A 21,538-nucleotide genomic window follows, 5' to 3' on the forward strand; every position below is an offset into this window, starting at 1 on the left:
CATCGTTGTAGCAATCTCAGGGTGATGACAAGAAGACAACAAGGGAATTGAACATTGTTGACTCAATCTCTCGATATGCGCAACTTTTATTTGATTTTGTTCTCGACAGGACTGCAAAATGTTTTCCCTGCTCCTTAATATCGTTAAGATTTTGACATCCCGTGTTGTCACTGCGACGTTACTCTTGTAGCAGAAGTGTTGTCATGACCGAGGCGTATTTTATAGTCGAAAGGGAGTTAAGTTGCTGGTCCTTCAGAGCCCAAACTGCTCTTGTAATGAACGGCTGTGCTCAGCAAGGACTCGGGATGAAGAGTCTCAGTAGACAGATATGATGATATTTGTTGGCAGCAATCTCTTTCCCCTCTTTCTCTCCTATGGCACAGTTCTCCCTCCCCTACCCACCCTTCTCTCTCTCCCCTTTCTCCCTCCCCTTTCTCCCTCCTCTCTCCTCCCTCTTCGTCCCCTCACTATTCCCTCTTCGTCCCTTCCCTCTCCCTTCCCTCTGTTGCCCCTCCCTAACCCCTCTCTCCAATCTCTCCCCTATCTTCCCTCTCTCTCTCCCCTCTCTGTCTCCCTTCATTCTTCCCCCCTCTTTCTATTCCCTCTCTCTTTCCTCTCTTCCCCCTCACTTTCCACTCTCTTTCCTCTCACCTCTATCTCCTCTCTCTCTCTACATTTCTCTCCCCCCTTGCTCCCCCCTCTCTTCCATACAAGGTCAAACTTTTAAAATCATCACTTTTCATCTCAAAAATTGTCACTTTTCATCTGATTAACCTGTGAATTAAAAAACAATTGCATAGTACATCACAAAATTGGGAAAACAACTATTTTGGGGGTTAAACGGTCAAAGGTCAAACTTCTAAAATCATCAATTTTCACGAAGTGTTTCACGAAGTTTACGAAGTGAGATTCTTCTTCTCCACCTTCTTCTACTCCCCCCCCCCCCCTTTCCCATGCCTCCTCCCCCCAAGCAAGCCCTCTCCCTCCCACTGATCTCCCGATGTCCCTGTTCTCTGCTGTTGTACTTGTGTGCTTCCCTCTCTCCCCATCTTGTCTCCCGCTCCCTTTATTGTATGTTCTGTGTGTCCGTTATTTTTTTTTTTGTGATTTATTTTAGCTCTTACACGAGCCTCGATCTTGTGTACAAAAAAGAAAAAAGAAAAAAAAAAAGGTCCATGCAAGGTCAAACTTCTGAAATCGTCACTTTTCATCTGATTAACATGTGAATTAAAAAACAATTGCATAGTACATCACAAAATTGGGAAAACAACTATTTTGGGGGTTAAACGGTCAAAGGTCAAACTTCTAAAATCATCAATTTTCACGAAGTGTTTCACGAAGTTTACGAAGTGAGATTCTTCTTCTCCACCTTCTTCTACTCCCCCCCCCCCCCCCCCTTTTCCATGCCTCCTCCCCCCAAGCAAGCCCTCTCCCTCCCACTGATCTCCCGATGTCCCTGTTCTCTGCTGTTGTACTTGTGTGCTTCCCTCTCTCCCCATCTTGTCTCCCGCTCCCTTTATTGTATGTTCTGTGTGTCCGTTATTTATTTTTTTGTGATTTATTTTAGCTCTTACACGAGCCTCGATCTTGTGTACAAAAAAAGAAAAAGAAAAAAAAAAGGTCCATGCAAGGTCAAACTTCTGAAATCGTCACTTTTCATCTGATTAACATGTGAATTAAAAAACAATTGCATAGTACATCAAAAAATTGGGAAAACAACTATTTTGGGGAATAAACAGTCAAAGGTCAACTCAAGGTCAAACTTCTATAATCATCAATTTTCATATGAAAAATTGTCCATTTCCATCCTACTAGCTTGAAAATGAAACAGCAATTGCATAGTGCATCACTGAATTGGGAAAGCAACTATGTTTGAGGTCAAAGGTCAACTCAAGGTCAAAGTTCTAATATCAATTTTCAAATGAAAAATAATCAATTCTTATTCGATTGAACTGTGCTTTGATTAAGATATTGGTTATCATGTTAAAACGGCGTTTATGTTAGTTTATCTCACGAGTATTTGTAACATTGTATTTTGTGAAAATTAAGGTATTGTATTATTACCCTCGCCAGAGGACAGGGTATTGTATTTGAGTCCGTTTGTTACTTGGCAAGAAAAAATTCTTTTGACAAGTTTGTTGATCACTCCGGTTTGTGTGTTTGTGTGTTTGTTTGTCTGTTCGCTCACTTATACTTGCCTGCAGGTCACAATTTTAAACCGATCTTCACGAAACTTCACCTAATGGTAGCGTTCGTGGTCCGACAAAACCCTATATATTTTTGAGGTCAAAACGTCAACATAGGCCAATGGTCAACCACTTTTTTTCAAATTTCTAAAATCCTCAATTTTCAGCCGATTGACTTGAAATTTGAATAGGATTTTCATATCAGCTAACTGAATTCAACCACCAACTATTTTAGAGATCAGCAGGCCAAAAGGTCAGCATATCTCAAAAGGTCAACCACTTTTTTCAAATTCCTAAAATCCACAATTTCCATCCGATTGACTTGAAATTTGAATAGGATTTACATATAAGCGAACTAAATTCAACCACCAACGATTTTGCAGATCAATGTAGACCAAAAGGTCAACCACTTTTTTTCGAATCTCTAATATCCTCAATTTTTATCCGATTGACTTCAAATTTGAATAGGATTTACATATCATCTAATTGAATTCAACCAACTCCTTTGGAGATCAGCATAGGCCAAAAAGTCAACATAGGCCAAAAGGTCAACAACCATTTCACATTTCTAAAATCCTCAATTTTCATCCAATTGACATGGAATTTGAATGGGATTTTCATATCAGCGAAGTGAATTCAACCAACAACTATTTTTGAGATCAACATCGGCCAAAGGTCAACCACTTTTTTTCGAATTTCTAAAATCCTCAATTTTCATCCGATTGACTTGAAATCTGAAAACGATTTGCATATCAGCTTACTGAAACCAACCTCCAACTATTTTTGAGGTCAACATAGGCCAAAAGGTCAACATAGGCTAACTTTCTAAAATTGACAATTTTCATCTGATTAACTTAATTTGAAGAAGATTTGCATATCAGGTCACATAATTCAACCACCAATTATTTGTGAAGTCAAAAGGATGCGCTACTGAGTGCCATTCTACTTTGTTCTCTTTTGACAAGTGTCGCTCTATGAGTGATTTTTCATCTGTATGTCAGTCGCCTACAGATTACAATTTTCAACCGATCTTCATGAAACTTCACCAAATAGTAGAGTTGGTCATAAGCAAGAAGCCTACTGTTTTTGGGGTCAAAAGGTCAACAGGTCAACATAGGCCAACGGTCACCAACTTTGTCAGATTTCTAAAATTTCAACCACCAACTCTTTTTGAGGTCAACACATGCAAAGTTTCTAAAATCCTCAATTTCATCCGATTAACTTGAAATTTGAAGAGGATTTGCATATCTGGTCACTGAATTCAACCAAGTATTTTTGAGGTCAACATTGGCCAAAAGGTCAACATAGGCCTAATTTCTAAAATCCTCACTTTTCATTCAATAAACTTGAAATATGAAGAACATTTGCATATATAGTCACTAAATTCAATCACCAAGTATTTTTAGATCAACATAGGCCAAAAGGTCAACATAGGCCAAATTTCTAAAATCCTCAATTTTCATCTGATTGAAATTATTATTTATTTTTTTGTATACAGAATCGAGGCTTTTTTATTTTTATTTTTTGTATACAAGATCGATGCTCGTGAAAGAGCTAACATTTATCACACAAACAAATCAAACAGACAAACAAAATATATAAAAAGGGGAGCGGTAGACAAGATGGGGAGAGAAGGGGAAGCACACAAACAACATTTGAGAGCAGGGACATCGGGAGATGTGTGGGAGGGAGAGGGCTTGGGGGGAGGAGACGTGGGAAGGGGGGGGGGGGGGGAGGGTGGGGGAAGTACAAAACACAAGGAGACCAAGGACTTCCAGGAAAGAAGTTGGTATTTCAAAAAAGTGGATTTGGGGTGAAATTAGCGGGGGGTAGAAAAGATCAAGGTTTTGGATGGGGGAAGATAAGAGATGGTGGTGAACAGCTGTTTTAAAGACCTGGAGGGTGGAGTGGGATTGAAGAGAGTGAGGGAGTTTGTTCCAGAGGCGGGAGAAAAGAGGAATGAAAGAGTGAAGGTGAGCAGAGAGTCTTGATTTTGGCAGCTTAACCATAAGAGGGTTGCAGGCAGATCTTGTGCGACCTTCAGGAATATTTACGGACAGTGCCCAGAGAGAGCTGGGGGAGCAAGGCCGGAGAGGAGTCGGTAGAAGATGGAAAGACCACCAACCTGCCTGCGGTGAGTAAGTGAAAGGCCCTTGGAGTTAGCTTCATCGCGGAAGATTCCAATGATTCTGAACACTTTGGTTTCAACAGCATGAAGATGAGCTAGGTGTGAGGCAGGAGCACCAGCCCAGAGGGGAGAGCAGTATTCCAGTGAGCGGCGGATGAAAGCCTTGTACGTGGTGAGGAGCTCAGGTGTGCCAAGGAAGGACTTCGCACGACGGAGGATGCCCAGTCGGCGACTGGCTTTGGAGGACAGATTTGAAATGTGGTTTTCCCAGGAAAGATCATGGCAGAATTGGCAGATAGTGAGACCCAAAAGCTCGAGTGTAATTGAATTGAAATTTTAAGCGGATTTGCATACCAGGTCACTGAATTAAACCACCAATTATTTTTGAGGTCATCATTGGCCAACAACCTATTTTAGGGATTTCGAAAGTATCGTGCTATGCACGACATATTTCTTGTGTTTGTGTGCACAGAATAAATATGATTTTCTCTGCAACCATTGGTCTGATTGACAGGAAATTTTCACTAGAGGTGCAGCTCCTCTTATATAATTTTTTAATGATAATTATGACGTCATAGGTCACATGGTACAGGGCACAAATCGTACTCGGATATACAAGGAAACTTAGATGCAGGAAGAGGTCATGTGGCCCACATGCCGCCATTGACCATCTTGGAAAAACCAAAAAACATTGCACCTCTATATCTCTGAAAGTGGTGCAGAGAAAAAATTGAGACATGGCTCATTGTAAATAACTCTCCATGGAGAATAACATATGTTAATGATGATGTCATAGCTGCCTCCATTATGACGTCATAATTCGACAAGCACAAAACTTCATCCGATCAAGATGAAATTTGTTGTGCGTCATCTAGGGATAAATTTGTGTAGAAAAAAAAAATGATGACATCATCGGTCACGTGGTTCGGCCGCCATATTTGTCTTTCTTGTTTTGTGATTGGAATGATGCTGTTAGGAATGAAAATATAGAGAGATTGAGTTTAAAGGAGAATGAGGAACTGATGTGAGGGTTTCCACCTTTGACATTCGTGTGTTCAGCATTTGCAGTTTCGCCATTGACCACATTTAGAAACATTCAGCTACAGTAATTTATATTTTTTTGCCCAAGTCATTCACGAACTGGCTGTCCATGCCCGACGTTCGAGCGAATGTGGCACAGCAATGTGGAATTTATTGGTTTGTGGTTTTGGCATTCATCATTTCCATATTGTCCGTTTGCTTTTGGCCTCCCACCCGTGCGTAACATAGCACAAGTACCTCGCTAGTATATTATATTTATATAATATATGTCAGGACCACGACCTCCCCCAAATGTGGATACCCTTCGCTTCCCCTCCCCTCTCATCGTCCCCCCCCCCCCCCCCCCCTTACACCCCACTTCTTCCACTTCCCTTTACCCTCATTTGTCTCTCATAAAATCCTTCTTGTCTTACTTTTCTTCTTTTAATACATAGCTCTAAGAGGATTTAGTTACGAACTGTAATTTATAAACTGTGACACACGCTGAGTTGCAGCCACTCGGAGAATTGCATTGCTCAGACTGAAACTGAGAAGCTGGCTGCTTAAATCGGACTCCAGTACTCACTTCCAAAAGTAGGTATGACAAAGTGCTGGATATGTTTCTGCTACCTATTCGAATGCATGTTACAACATTTTTTATGGGATGGTACATAAAATTAACTCGCCAGCTATCATTCGACAAATGTAATTCTGATCAGGTACAAATTCTAAATTTACTCCTCTGGTTGAATCACCATTGAGATGTGCGATCGCGACGATGCAATTTCTTATGTGATTCAGGTAAGGTATTCAATATGTTGGTTGCCAGCACACAACAGCCTATTTTTTTTTTCAAATGGTATACTTAGGCGAGCAGGCCTTTAATGTCCACATTAGAATGTCGAATGACTATAAATGTCATAAATAAATTCGTTATTCCCACAACGGTTTCATATTATTGGTAATGAGTTTCATTTTGAAAGATTACCCATCACATTTCCATTGGCCAGGAAATTACATGGAGTCGGTTAATATTAGTCATAAACTTTGTCCATAAAGTCTTTGACAATCTTGTTAAGCACCGACCATGATATTGAGTTAGGCACTGGCTGACCTATCATTCTTCTTCCTTCTTCTTGCAGCTATTTCGTCCACTGCAGGGAACACGCCTCACTCAACTCTCACGAAGGGATTGCCATACTCGCCACGCTTGTCAATTGTACTTTGGCAAAAATTCAAGGAAAACTTTTGGAATGTGCTCATGGTGCTGGATATGACTATAACGCACCTACGATTTCTCGAAAGACGATATACAGTCACGTGAAAAAGTAAGTACACCCCATGTAAAGTTTTCACTTTTTCAACATATTTCAACATACAGCTATTTGATCTTCATTTCAACAATATTCATAGATAAAGGTGATATAATATAACAAATATCATGAAACATTTACATCTTGTAGTCCATTGTATAATTTAAATAAACATAAATGCAAATTTCGCATGTGGAAAAAGTAAGTACACCCTTGGCTCTAATAGATGGTATTGCCCCCTTTGGCAGAAACAACCTCAAGTAGGCGTTTCTTATAACTGTCTACCAGTCTCTGACATCGACTGGGAGAAATTTTTGCCCACTCTTCCATGCAGAATTCTTTCAGCTGTGCGATGTTTGAGGGGTTTCTTGCATGCACAGCTAGTTTCAAATCGCCCCACAACATCTCGATGGGATTTAGATCCGGGCTTTGACTTGGCCATTCCAGAACCCTCCATTTCTTTCTTTTCAGCCATTCCTTGGTGGATTTACTGGTATGTTTAGGGTCATTGTCATGTTGCAAGGTCCACCTTCGGTTGAGCTTCAACTTTCCGACAGATGACCTCACATTATCCTCAAGCACCCTCTGGTACAATGAAGAATTCATAGTGGATTCTATGATGGTGAGCTGCCCAGGCCCTGATGCAGCAAAGCTGCCCCAAACCATAATATTTCCACCACCATGCTTTACAGTTGGTATCAGGTTCTTGTGGTCAAATGCTGTCTTTGGTTTTCGCCAAACATGTCGTCTGGTACTGTGGCCAAATAGCTCTACCTTTGACTCATCTGTCCAGAGCACATTGTTCCAGAAGTGCTGGTCTTTGCCTCGGTGTTCATTGGCAAACTTTAGTCTTGCCCTGATGTTCTTTCTGGACAGCAAAGGTTTCCTCCTGGCACACCTCCCATATAGATCAAATTTGTGCAGCCTCTTTCTAATGGTAGACTCATGCACTTTGACGTCAACAGTGGCAAGATCTACCTGTCGGTCCCGGGATGACATTCTGGGGTTCTTAAAGACTTCTTTCAGCATCTTGCGGTCTGCTCTCGGGCTGAACTTGCTGGGGCGGCCTGGCCTGAACAAGTTAGCAGTTGTTTGGAATCTTCTCCACTTGTAGATGATCTTCCGGGCAGTCGAATGATTGATTTCAAATTGTTTGGAGATCTTTTAAAATCCCTTCCCAGACTCGTAGGCATCTATAACCTTCTTTCTGAAGGCCTCAGAGAGCTCTTTTGATCTAGGCATGGTGACGCCGCACACTCCAACAACAAAGAGCAAACCAAACTAAATGTCTGAGGTTTAAATAAGACAGGTTCCTCCAAGATCCTCTCTAACGATGTTCTAATCATTTGCACCTGAGATGGTGCACCTTATTCTAATTTTAGGTATTTGAAGTAGTGATAAATGTAGGGGTGTTGTCTGCACCTGCACCTCCACGGTTGGAGCGCCGCACCCGCAAATGTGTGCGGCTCCAAAATCTCCTACCTCCCCTCGAACCTCGCCGATTGCCTTTACCACAATGGCGCGGCACCAACCATACAGGGCGGGGGCCGGCATGAATCGTGCACATCAGTCCTTGTGACACGGCCGTGGCATCGATCCCCGCCGGTCCCTGCCGCACACCACTCACCGAGGGCTCACGTCGGCTATCCGTCGCGCTAAACACTACACCGGTCGGTGTCGATGCTTGAGCCGCGTTCTCACCACTCGCGACCCACCCCGCACTCGCACACCGCACGCCCCCATACACTCCATACATTCTGTTACAGCACACTCTCCTCTCACGTCCGCTGGTGTGCATTCTCCCTCGCACACCGTACTTGCACACCTAGGCGCACTCATGCCTTCCACACACTCCGTTACACACTTTCCTGATACACACTCTGTAACACCCATGGGTGTGCACTCTCCTGGTACACACCCAATCCTCGTACACTCTTTTTCCCCACTCTCGGGAGTGCACTCCTTCGCACACTCTGTAACACTCTCCTCCGACACACTCTGGCGCACACTTTTCTCGCTCACACTCGCACTCCTTTTTTTTTTTTTTTTTTTTTTTTTTTTTTGTATACAAGATCGAGGCTCGTGAAAGAGCGAACATTAATCACACAGAAAGACAAACCGACACATAAAACATATAACATAGGGAGCGGTAGACAAGATGGGGAGAGAGGGGGAAGGACACAAACACAACATTTGAGAGCAGGGACCGAGAGACATGGAGACATCGAGAGATCTGAGAGAGGGCGAGGGCTTTGGGGGGGGGGGGGGGGGGGCGTGGGAAGGGGGCGGTGGGAGAGGTATAAAACATATGGACACTGCCAGGACTTCCAGGAAAGAAGTTGGAATTTCAAACAAGGTGGATCTGGGGTGAATTAGCGGGGGTAGAAAAGATCAAGGTTTTGGATGGGGGAAGATAAGAGATGGTGGTGAACAGCTGTTTTAAAGACCTGGAGGGAGGAGTGGGATTGAAGGGAGTGAGGGAGTTTGTTCCAGAGGCGGGAGAAAAGAGGAATGAAAGAGTGAAGGTGAGCAGAGAGCCGAGATTTCGGCAGTTTAACCATCAGAGGGTTGCTGGCAGATCTTGTGCGACCTGTAGGAATATTTGGGGGACAGAGCACAGAGAGAGCTGGGGGTGCAAGGCCGGAGAGGAGTCGGTAGAAGACAGAAAGACCACCTACCTGCCTGCGGTGAGTGAGTGAAAGGCCCTCAGAGATAGCTTCATCGCGGGAGATTCCAATAATTCTGAAAGCTTTGGTTTCAACAGCGTGAAGCCGAGCTAGGTGTGAGGCAGGAGCACCGGCCCATAGGGGAGAACAGTATTCCATTGAGCTGCGGATGAAAGCCTTGTATGTGGTGAGGAGCTCAGGTGTGCCGAGGAAGGACTTCGCACGACGGAGGATGCCCAGTCGGCGACTGGCTTTGGAGGCCAGCTTGGAAATGTGGTTTTCCCAAGAAAGATCATGGCAGATAGTGAGACCCAAAATCTTGAGCGACAGAACTTCTTGGAGAGGATTGTTGAGAAAATAGATGGGAGGGTTGTCCAGTCGATCTTTTCGGAGAGACATAGTAAGAGTGTGAGATTTGTCAGGATTGAAAGACATGTTCCACTTGTTTGACCAGTCTGTGATTTTGTCCAGGTCTTCAGAGAGTGAGGAGGCAGCAGACTGCCGATCTGAGGGAAGAGGAATGGAGCGGCAGAGAGTGGAGTCATCAGCAAAGAGATAGAGAGGATTTTCGAGAGAGTCAGAGAGATCATTGATGAAGACCAGAAAAAGCACGGGGCCCAGAACACTGCCTTGGGGAACTCCAGCCTGAACAGGAAGAGGAGATGAGAGAAACCCATTCAGGGCCACACGTTGACGACGACTAGAGAGGAAGTCCGCCAGCCATGCGTGGAGATTTCCATGGATACCAAAGGAGGAGAGTTTGGTGAGCAGAGCGGGGTGCCAGACCGTGTCGAAGGCACGTGATATGTCGAGGGAGACAGCTCTAATTTCCTGTTTGGCATTGAGGACCTCCATCCATTGTTGAGACAGCAGAAGCAGCATGTCCAGAGTAGAGTGACCTGGTCTGAAACCAAATTGATGATCAGAGATCAAGCCATTGGAGAAGAGGAAAGATTTCATATCCGAAGCAATGATGGATTCCATGACTTTGCTGATAATTGGGAGAAGGCTGATTGGTCTGTAGTTGCTAGGATCTGTTTTTGCACCTTTTTTGTGCAAAGCGGTGATGTTGGCTGATTTCCAAGCAGATGGCAGTTGACCTTGAGCAAAAGAGAGGGTGAAGAGAACAGAGAGAGGGTGAGATAGAGCAGCAGAGCAGGATTTTAGGACCCGTGGGCTGATGCCGTCGGGTCCAGTTGCAGAATCAGAGTCGAGGGTTGACAGAAACTTTTCCACCTTGTCAGGAGGAAAGGACACGGAGTCCAGGAGCAGCAGGGTACGACTGGGTATGGTGGGTACAGAGAGGGATGGGTTTGGGACACAAGATTTAGAGGCAAACACAGAGTTGAGGCATTCAGCTTTTTCACGTGCGGAGTCAGCTGTGTAGCCGTTTGAGGTAAGGGAGGGGATGGAGGGGGAACAAACACCAGAAACGGATTTGACCAGACGCCACCAGGATTTGGAAGAGGGAGACAGATAAGAGAGTTCGGTCTTGAGAACGGAGAGATATTGTTTCCTGGCTCTCCTGAGGGTGGACACACACTTGTTTCGGGCTTTGTGAAAGGAAATGAGATTTCCTTCCGTTGGATTTGCTTTCCAGGAGACGAAGGCAAGCTGTTTCTGGGCAACAGCCTCACCACAAGATTCCGTGTACCATGGACGGGAGGAAGGGTATGACAACTGAAGACGAGATGGGATAAATCTGTGCATGAGAGAGAGCAATTTACTTTGGAAGAGTGCACACTGTGCACCTGTGCACACTTTTCTCTCACACGCGCGCCAGTCGCCCTCGTACACCGCACAATGGACCTTCCACGACCGCCCGGGTGTCGTCCATGTCCCAAGCGTGCCAAAACCCTTTTCACGCCAAACACACTCGCGCCATTATATCTCACCTTGGGGACCTTCTTTTCCACCAGCAGCACCTGCAAACTTTTCATTTTGTTAGCAAGCACGACATCACGATGTGAACACGAACTTTGTGTGCATTCCATTTCTTCCCTCTGTGCTATACTTTCTGACTCTGCCGTCTCTTCGGCCCCAATCATTTCTTTTATTTCAATCATTTCCTCGACGACCTCCGGCGCGCATGAATTTTCCCTGTCCAATTCGGTGGCCGTTGGCTTTTCTACACCCCGTCGCGATTTCTATACCCTCGGTCAACTTAGCCGTCCCTCGCTCAAGCTCGCTCTCCACGCGTTCCTCACATCGCTTCACCCCGTCGCGTACCAATGCGACCTCCTCGCCCAACCTGCGCCCAATGTCCTTCCCCGCTTTTTTTTATTTCCCGGATGTATTTGTCACTTCGGGCATCCATTTTTACATTCAGTCGATCCCCCTCCATTTTTATGGATGCCTGTATTTGCGCCATAAATAATTGCATGTACCTTGGCACCGCGGGCTCGGCTTCCGCCGCCATGTGCGAGGCGCCGCCATTTTCTACCCTGCTGCCGGCCCTTCTTCAATTCTCCCTTCTTCTACCAACCCTTCCTGTGGGTCCTGGGTCATTAATTTCTCCTCTTCATCTACCCCCACCGGCAATCGACCGCCTTGACTAGCCATGGTATGAATACAAATTTGATCTTAATAACTAAATTTCGGTCCGCTCGCAATTTGGGGCCAATTCGTCCAAAATTTTTTTTGTTAGGGTTCCAAATCCCACTCCTGACACCAAATTGTTACGGTACACCACCGCCCTTCTTACCCTTACCAAGGGGGGATTAAGCCCCTTGCTCTTTCTGGGCTTGGCGGAACCAAGAGACTTGAAACGCCTCTTCCGGACGAACGCAAGGTAGGGTTTCAGGACCAAGTCTCGCTCGTACCTAAATCCCTGCACCGCCACAGAAGCGGGGAAGCAGGCCTCGCACGAGCCACGTGTGATTTGGGTACGCCGAGCAGATTGAGTACCACGTGGTCCGTGCAGTTTTTAGTAGTGGAACCCGATTCGAGCGGTTCTATTCGTACCACGCTTAGTCAATGAGGAAATCACGAGAACAATCGAATGGAAACGGAAGAACACAGGTTTAATTATTATTCCCACACATACGTACAATGATCGATATGCAGAGACACAGAGCAGCACTTAGTCAGTCGTATTCTTAAGTCCCAGACTCGGGCCCGTCACACTCACACAGGGGATTGCAGGCAGGTTGATGTTCAGCCAAACGCGTCGACGTGGAAGTCCAGGAACGGCCCCGTCCGGCTCTCCACGGTCCCAGCACGTCCCGCGAAGATGGCAAGCAGGCGGTGGAAGGATCCTCGTAGCGCGTCTCCCGAACAAAAGGCAGCCGATGAGGTAAGAAGGAAAATACGCGTCTCTCAGCACGGCTGGTGGTTACACAGTGGTTATCACTTGCGTAACTCGATGCACTGTACGCGGCTTGGCTTCGAGCTCAACTGAGCATCACTTTATATTAGCGCGTATCCTGGTTCAATGCGCATCTTTCTCCACTCGCGTATCTCTCAAAGTCCTCTTCGGCTCACCGCGCTGCTGGAACTCAACTCTCAACCGCTGGTGCTCAGTCCTTTTATGCTCTCCTCTCGCAAGTCCTTTGACGCTCTCCACTCGCAAGTCCTTTGACGCTCTCCACTCGCAAGTCCTCCTGGGGGCTTTGCGCAACCGCTTATATAGATACGCCGCGAACCCTCTCGAACCTCCTCGAACCTTCCAACCACGCCCTGTGACGCAGTGCTGCCCCCACACCCTGAGCCCTGATTGGCGGCTCGCGCTTACCGTCATCTCCTCTGCCGCCCTCATTCGGTCCCGCCCCAACCCTCCTAGCCGGCCTCGTGTTAATTCGCGCCAAAATGAACCAAAGGCAGCGCAAAGGGGCATGAGGCTAGGGAGGCGGGATAGTCAGTAGAAGTAGGACCTATTCTCCTTACTCTACTCAATGCAGAACTAACATAGGAAAAGGACTAAGCTCACAAATACTAAGAAATAACTAGACCATCGCGAGGCTTCATGTTGTTATGTGACTAACTATGAGGGGGGAATTTTAACCTTTATTATACTGACTGTAAAAAAACTCAAAACCGAACGTGCGGTTCCCGCCAAGTCCCTGAGATAATTTTGACGACCCCGGCGAGACACCCAGGCCAAGTTGAGTTAAGTGCACACAGACGCCTATTTAATTTCAGTTATTTTTCCCTTTTGTCTGTCTTTGGATCTGTTTGTAGGGACGTCCCAATTTAGGAATTTAGTTTATCGAGCATTTTCTTTTTACTGGCATTTATTAAAATAAACCTGTTATTTTTGTAAATTTAAAATCTGTTTTCATTTGAGTTATTTTTTTCAGGTGTGATGTCGAGTGGAAGCCGTTCAGGTAAGGCTCTGGTTTCCTTTCTCCCTCTTGCTCCCCCACGTGTATTATCTGCCATTTGATTGGACGCCTCGAAGTAGCAGCTTGTTTGGTCATCTGTGCTACCCTACGGTGTTCACCACACAAGGTAGTCAAGCGACTATATATATGAATATATATATATTGTAACGGATTTGAGAATCCTGTAATTTTTGTAAATACCACCCTTTGTAAATGTCATGATCTGTGTAAATACCTCCATAATTGCAAAGGTCAAAGGTCGTCCCCCTTAGTTAATTAATCACATACATCTAGCCAACCTTAGAACCTCTAACTAGTTATTTCTTATTCTATGTAGTTTAAGGCTCTGTTGCCCAGTAATTGACACTCCATTGCACCGAATCAAATAAGGATAGCTCCCCTTCAATAATTACATTTCCCAGCCAAACTCTCCCTCTCTGGATAAAGCAGCTTGACAAGCGTGGGGTGCGCGCCCTCTCAACTGGCCTGGGGTTGGAAGCGGCATTCGCTGCTATGGTGAATATGTGCTCCGTGCTCTGTTTGGACAGGAAGGGCGGGGTCGCCGAAAAGAGACAAGCCCAGGGCACGCCACGAGGGGCGGGGCTGTTCAGCCCCATGCCCAAATAAGGAAACAAGCCCGTGGCTCGCCACGAGGGGCGCGCTGTGCGGCTCCATGCCCAAATAAGGATACAAGACCATGGATTGCCATATAAGGCCACCAACACAGAGTACGGGGGCGGTACCCAAACGGCCGAGGGCGTGTCACGACCCCGCTTGATATATGCGTGCGACAATCGCGCAAGGGAGGACCGCAACAGATGACCGAAAGAGCCCGAGGCGTGTCGAGGCAAGAACGAGCCCTGCCACGTGGAACGAACGAGATACGTGTGCCGCCGCCGCCCTGCTCGCTCCCAGCCTGGAGAGGACCTGCTTGCTGTGCGCCCTGCCAAACCTTCCAGCCTTGTGGTCCTACCTTCCTCTCCCTCCAGCCAATCCACTCTGCAATTCCCTATTCGTGTGAGTGAGTTCGTTCTGTCTGTATTGTCCTGGGTATGAGTAAGACTGCATAGATAAGCTAGAAATTGCTCTGTGTCCTTCTGCTCCTTCCATTTCCCTGTAAATTATATTTCTTTTCTTCCCCGTTTTGGTCGTGTGTAAATAATAATGAATCCTGTTCTTCCTACCTTGCCCTCTTTCCTTCACATCCATTCGTCCTTGTCTTTTCCATCATTGAATACCTGTGGCACGATTTGGCCAACGTTTCGGAATCGGGTTAGTGACTGTTAATAGCTCGAACTCCGGGTTGCTAAAAACCGCTCGGCAACTAGACCATCTAAAACCCGGGTTCGAGCGGGAGTCCCTCCCCTGCTTCGCGGTCAGGAGTGGCACTCAGGTCCTTGGGACTTTTCGTAGACCAAATACCCTGGCTGCTCCCGACCGGAAGGAGCGTTGGGATCCCCAGGACTCACGTCGGTCAGTCACGGACAAGGGGATTAATTCCCCCTTCTTAAGGGGAAAAAGGGCCGACGTTGAGGTCCGCAACAATTGGTGTCAGGAGTGGGATTCGGACCTGAAGTGCGCTTAGCGCACTCAAATTACGAGTGGTAAGAATTTTTATTTAACACCACAATTTTATAATCGTGCCATGGATAGTCAAGGCGATTGGGTGCCGGGAGGGGAGTTAGAAGAGGGGTTAGAAGCGACCCAGGACCCCAGGGAAATGTATATGGGGGAGAGAGAAGAGGAGAGCAATGAGTATGTGGTTGCAGAGGTCTCAGGCACACAAGATGGCGCCCTCGCGCACGAGGTTTCAGGCGCACAAAATGGCACTTCGCACGTGGTTGCGGCAGCCGAGCCAGAGATACCAGGGTACATGCGATTTTTTATGGACCAATTAATGGCAAAAGTAGACGAACGGGGGGAGACATTGAAAAAAATGGGTAAGCAATTGGGGAACCAAATTAAAGAAATTAGTGAGGGGCTAGTGAGGGACAAAGCCCGGTATGAAGCAAGGCGTAGTACTGAAAAAATGGAGAGGGACAGAGACTGCAGGTTGGGCGAGCAGGTCCCAGGGGTACGCGATGAGGTAAAGCGGGTCGAGAAGCGCTGGTTGAGCGAGGCGGAAGAAAGCGCGGGTAAAATGACGGGTGTAGAGATCGCGACCCAGGGTTTGGGGCAGCCGGCGACCGCTGAGGTAGAGGGAATTTTATTAAAGCCAACGGTCGTCAAGGTGAACAAAGAAATTATGGGTATAGTTGAAATTGTAGAGACGACAGACGTAGAAGAGCAACAGTTGGAGGAAGGAATGGATAATGTGCAAAGTCCGTGCTCACACCTTGATGCCGTGCATAATCCTTATAAAGATTTGCAGGTGTTGGTGCAGGGGGGAAGAAGAACCCCGAAGGTGAGACGGGCTGTATATGGTGCTAAGAGGTTTTTCGGCAGAGTGTTTGGCGCGGAGAATTGTCACGCGCTTGGGATCGCGAAAGCACCCGGGCGTTCGTGGAAGGTCCTTTGTGTACTGTGTTAAAGCAAATGGCATGCGTGTGAGGAAAAAGTGTGCGTCAAAGAGTGAGCGTGTTATAAAGTGTACGGAGTGTGACACAGAGAGTGAGAGCGATACGGAGTGTACGTGCGAGGGTGAGAGTGACCCGGAGAGTGAGTTGGTGGAGGAGCGGGTGCGAGAATGCACACCTGGAATGGACGGCGAGAGTGTGTGAGAAAGCACACCTGAGTTGGTTGTGGCACGGGTGTGGGAGAGCCCATTGAAGCGCGTGAGTGGGTGGATGCAAGAGTGCACCCCCATGAGTGGTACGGAGTACGTACCGAGGGAGAGTGCGCAAGACAGTGCGCGAGGTGTGTTAAGGAAGTGTGCGAATGGCGAGTGTGTGCGAGAGGTGTGGTGTGTAACAGGGAGTGCGGTGGTGAAATGGACGGAGTGTGTGGAATGTACGGGCGGCATTGGAACGCCGGGTTTGGTGAGTGTGAAATGGGTCGCGTGTGCGTGTGAGCATGCGAGTAAGGCATCGACGTGGACCGGAGCAGCGTTTAGGGCGACGGATAGCCGAGGCGAGCACTCGGGGTGCAGTGCGCTTTGTTGGATGCGAGGCCTGGCGCGGATCGGTGCCGCATCGCTTCTCTTCGAAGCGTCATTGCCGATTCGGGCCTGGCCCCGCCCCGCACGGTCGAGTCCGGGCCTAGCCGGGCAAGACGACCGGTCCGGTTCAAGAGCGGGTAGGAGGAAGCGGAACGGTGCCCCCTGGTGGCGGGGACGGGGTTCCGACCGGGCGAGATTGAGCCATCCGGCCGGAGGCCGCAAGGATCCGCGCCGAGATGGTGCGTGGAATCTCGGCCCGACCAAACCGCCTCCCCTGAACCGAATGCCGGACGGATTCAACCTGCAGGCGACCAAACCACCCAAATTCATTGCTCGGCTTTGCGAAGCTGAGTTTTAATGATGTAACGACGCACCGAGGCTCAGATATAGTGGACTGTGATGATGATAGGTTTTGGATTCGAAATTTTAGAATAGTGAATAGGATTGGCAGAAGTGATTGGCAAAATTTGATTGGCAGAATGATTGGCAGTGATTGGCAAATTTTTGATTGGCTGGAATTTGATGGCAAAATTGATAGTGGGAGACACCCGATGTGATGGGATGGCAACTCTGTCATCTCTCACATCCCATGGGGGCACATGAGCAATAGCTATGGTGTTTATGGCAGTGTAAACGAGCCCGGGAGGGTTAGGATAAAATCTTAGGGATCCAGAGAAGATTGACCATAGGTAACGGTAGCGTTAAGTAGCGACATTACACCTGTAGTGGGGACGTAGGTAGATTAGTTTGGATTATAACAATGAGGGAGCGCAATAGTATAAGGGGCGACTGGGAAGCGCAAGTTTCAGAGGGGAGTAGGTAGATCAGATGATGCCGTGTGTGTGTGAGAGTCTTGATATCGAGCAAATGAGGAATTGTGGGGCAATGCTCGGGAGGGATGTGTGTATGAGCGTGGGAGAATCTGGGTGCCTGAGGCAATGGTTTAGAGAGTTAGAAGTGTATTGTGAAAAGTGTGAGGTGATTGTGAGTTGTATTGAGCATGGAAGTGGATGGAGCAGTGCATGAGGAACAATTGTGGTTGTGCATTGTATGGAAAGATTGAAGAAGCCTGGGAGGAAGGAGGGTGCAGGAAGCACCAGGTGTGATGGCACAGGTGTGCAAATACAGGTGTATGGAGAATGGTTGTGTGGAATACATGGAGTATGGAATATATGGAGTATGGAATGGATGGTGTGGAGTGAGTATGGTGGAAAATGTGGAGTGGAGTGGTTGGTGCGAATGGAGTGTATGGGGAGGATGGACCCCATCACAAATACCCAGGGAGGGTAGTTTAAGAGTTAGGTAGAGGGAATAGGTAAATTGTGGTTGGATATTGGCATCTGTGGTGCGTGTGGAAGAATGGTGTTTGGATGGGTGCATTGGTGACGTGGAAATGGCTGGGCGTGTGGCCTGTTAGTGTGTGTAGTTAAATGGGCACTCTGCCACTGTGAGGATGTCGGCCAGGTGAGGCCGCAGGTGGGCTCTGGGAGCCAGTAGAGTTGTTCAGTGGGGCCCGAGGATCCAGAGGACGGACCCGGGTAGCCCAGTGCCAGAGAGGGCACCGAGAAGGTTAAGCGCCAAGGAGGGCCTTCCCCAGTTCGATAGGTTAGGTAAGGAGCGGGTAAGCTCGGAGGCAACTGCAGTGGTGGAGGTGTGCAGGTGGGTAGACCTGCTGGGAGAGCCACACGACCCAGTCCTGAAATTGTGCAAAGGCACAGGGAGTTGAATTGGGGGAGTGAGACCCCAAATTGATGAAGCACCACAGTTTGGTCAATGGGAATTTGGTTCTTAAAACCACATAGAGAGTAAGATGGCCAATGGTTTGGCAGGGAAAGACCCTGGGTAGTGTAAAGTGTATTAAAGTCATTTAGAAGGTAGTTAGGATTGAAAAATCTCCTTGCACCATCTACATCCACTCACCTGAGGCGACGGAACTCCACACCGTGCCATGGTTTGTTTTGGTTATTTTTTTTGTGCAAATGTTTGGATTGTGAGACGCATCATGACGTGGGTGTGACATTGTGTTGATGTTCCATCTCTCCCTCCTTATGAGGATTGATGATGAATTGGTGATGGCAAATTTTGGATTAATGGGATTGTGACGAATTTGGTATAGGGGAGATATGGGGAAGACGTGACGGTAGCGACGGATTTGTAAATTGTAGTGTAATGTGTAGATTTTGTAAATACGGGGGTAAGGGGCGAGGGTAGAACAGGTGACGGGTGGGGTGACGTACGATAGGGATGAGCTTTTCTCCGCTCAGTCTCCAGGCGCACCTCACCTTGCATTGCCGTCATTGATGTGTACCCTTGTGACCTTACCCCTCACTCACCTGTCTTCTCTGTCTTCCTTCCCCGACCCGAGGATCGTGCTCTCTGGGCATTGAGGGGGAGCGTGCGGGGGGGCCATGTCTGTGAGCCCGAAACTCTCGCAACCACAGCTGCCTGCATCCACGCACCACTTATGGACCACAGTCTGTGGCCAAGCACCACTTATGGACCCCACGGGTTTGGGCATGGCCCCTCTGCTGGGACCGGCCACGATGGCCCAAGAAGATCACAAAGAATTGAAAGACAACATCAGGAAGAACAACGGCCAGCAGAGGGAGCCGAAGTACAAGACCACCAGTGTTGTTTTTAATTGAACTGTGATGACTGTGCACTGATTGGTGCTTTATGGTGCTTTGGTGTTTTGGTGCTCTTTATTGGTATTGGTGCGTCGATGCAGTGCATGCTGTCTCCTCCCCTCCCACAGGAATTTCTTTTGGTTTCCCTAAAAGAAAAATCAGAGGTCCTGTGTTGCGTTTTGTAAATAGTCCAATTAACGTCACTTGTAAATAATGCTCCCTACCGTTCATGTTTAGTTTGAAAATAATTCCGCATTTCGGTATCCTGTGGGCGCGAATCTGTTAGGTTGGGTGCAATGCAGCAGAGGGACATACTTATTTGTGTTTTAAAATTGTCGCACTCAGTGTCAGGTTAATTGTAGAGGGAATTACACCTACGTGCCACACTCAGCTAAATTTTTATAGGCCCGGGACATGCCTGAAGGAAGGAGGGTGCAGTGTAACGGATTTGAGAATCCTGTAATTTTTGTAAATACCACCCTTTGTAAATGTCATGATCTGTGTAAATACCTCCATAATTGTAAAGGTCAAAGGTCGTCCCCCTTAGTTAATTAATCACATACATCTAGCCAACCTTAGAACCTCTAACTAGTTATTTCTTATTCTATGTAGTTTAAGGCTCTGTTGCCCAGTAATTGACACTCCATTGCACCGCATCAAATAAGGATAGCTCCCCTTCAATAATTACATTTCCCAGCCAAACTCTCCCTCTCTGGGTAAAGCAGCTTGACAAGCGTGGGGTGCGCCCCCTCTCAACTGGCCTGGGTTTGGAAGCGGCATTCGCTGCAATGGTGAATATGTGCTCCGTGCTCTGTTTGGACAGGAAGGGCAGGGTCGCCGAAGAGACAAGCCCAGGGTGCGCCACGAGGGGCGGGGCTGTTCAGCCCCATGACCAAATAAGGATACAAGCCCAGGGCGCACCACGAGGGGCGGGGCTGTTCAGCCCCATGCCCAAATAAGGATACAAGCCTGTGGCTCGCCACGAGGGGCGCGCTGTGTGGCTCCATGCCCAAATAAGGATACAAGACCATGGATTGCCATATAAGGCCACCAACACAGAGTACGGGGGCGGTACCCAAACGGCCGAGGGCGTGTCACGACCCCGCTTGATATATGCGTGCGACAATCGCGCAAGAGAGGACCGCAACAGATGACCGAAAGAGCCCGAGGCGTGTCGAGGCAAGAACGAGCCCTGCCGCGTGGAACGAACGAGATACGTGTGCCGCCGCAGCCCTGCTCGCTCCCAGCCCGGAGAGGACCTGCTTGCTGTGCGCCCTGCCAAACCTTCCAGCCTTGTGGTCCTACCTTCCTCTCCCTGCAGCCAATCCACTCTGCAATTCCCTATTCGTGTGAGTGAGTTCGTTCTGTCTGTATTGTCCTGGGTATAAGTAAGACTGCATAGATAAGCTAGAAATTATTGCTCTGTGTCCTTCTGCTCCTTCCATTTCCCTGTAAATTACATTTCTTTTCTTCCCTGTTTTGGTCGTGTGTAAATAATAATAAATCCTGTTCTTCCTACCTTGCCCTCTTTCCTTCACATCCGTTCGTTCTTGTCTTTTCCATCATTGAATACCTGTGGCACGATTTGGCCAACGTTTCGGAATCGGGTTAGTGACTGTTAATAGCTCGAACTCCGGGTTGCTAAACACCGCTCGGCAACTAGACCATCTAAAACCGGGGTTCGGGCGGGAGTCCCTCCCCTGCTTCGTGGTCAGGAGTGGCACTCAGGTCCTTGGGACTTTTCGTAGACCAAATACCCTGGCTGCTCCCGACCGGAAGGAGCGTTGGGACCCCCAGGACTCACGTCGGTCAGTCACGGGAAAGGGGATTAATTCCCCCTTCTTAAGGGGAAAAAGGGCCGACGTTGAGTTCCGCAACAATATATACAGACTTGGCATTTAATATGGAATTTTTTTTTTTTCTTGACTTGGGTTTACTTTCTTTACTCAATATATCAATCTGGTGAGTTTCTTTTACACTTTGGTGATTTATTTGTTAAAAGAACCATGTCACTGATTTTCTGTCACAGCAAGAAGTCAACAACAGGATTATATCACAGGTGGCATGGCAAAATGTACGGACAGGTGCATTTGACGATTGGCTTCACAATCGGGTATACAAGGGCTGTTGCGTTCTGTATAAGTGGAAAACAACTGCTGCACATCTCCAAAAGTTATTG

This window comes from Myxine glutinosa, chromosome 6 (genome assembly GCF_964187855.1).
Source record: "Myxine glutinosa chromosome 6, kmMyxGlut1.1, whole genome shotgun sequence".
Taxonomy (NCBI): Eukaryota; Metazoa; Chordata; class Myxini; order Myxiniformes; family Myxinidae; genus Myxine; species Myxine glutinosa.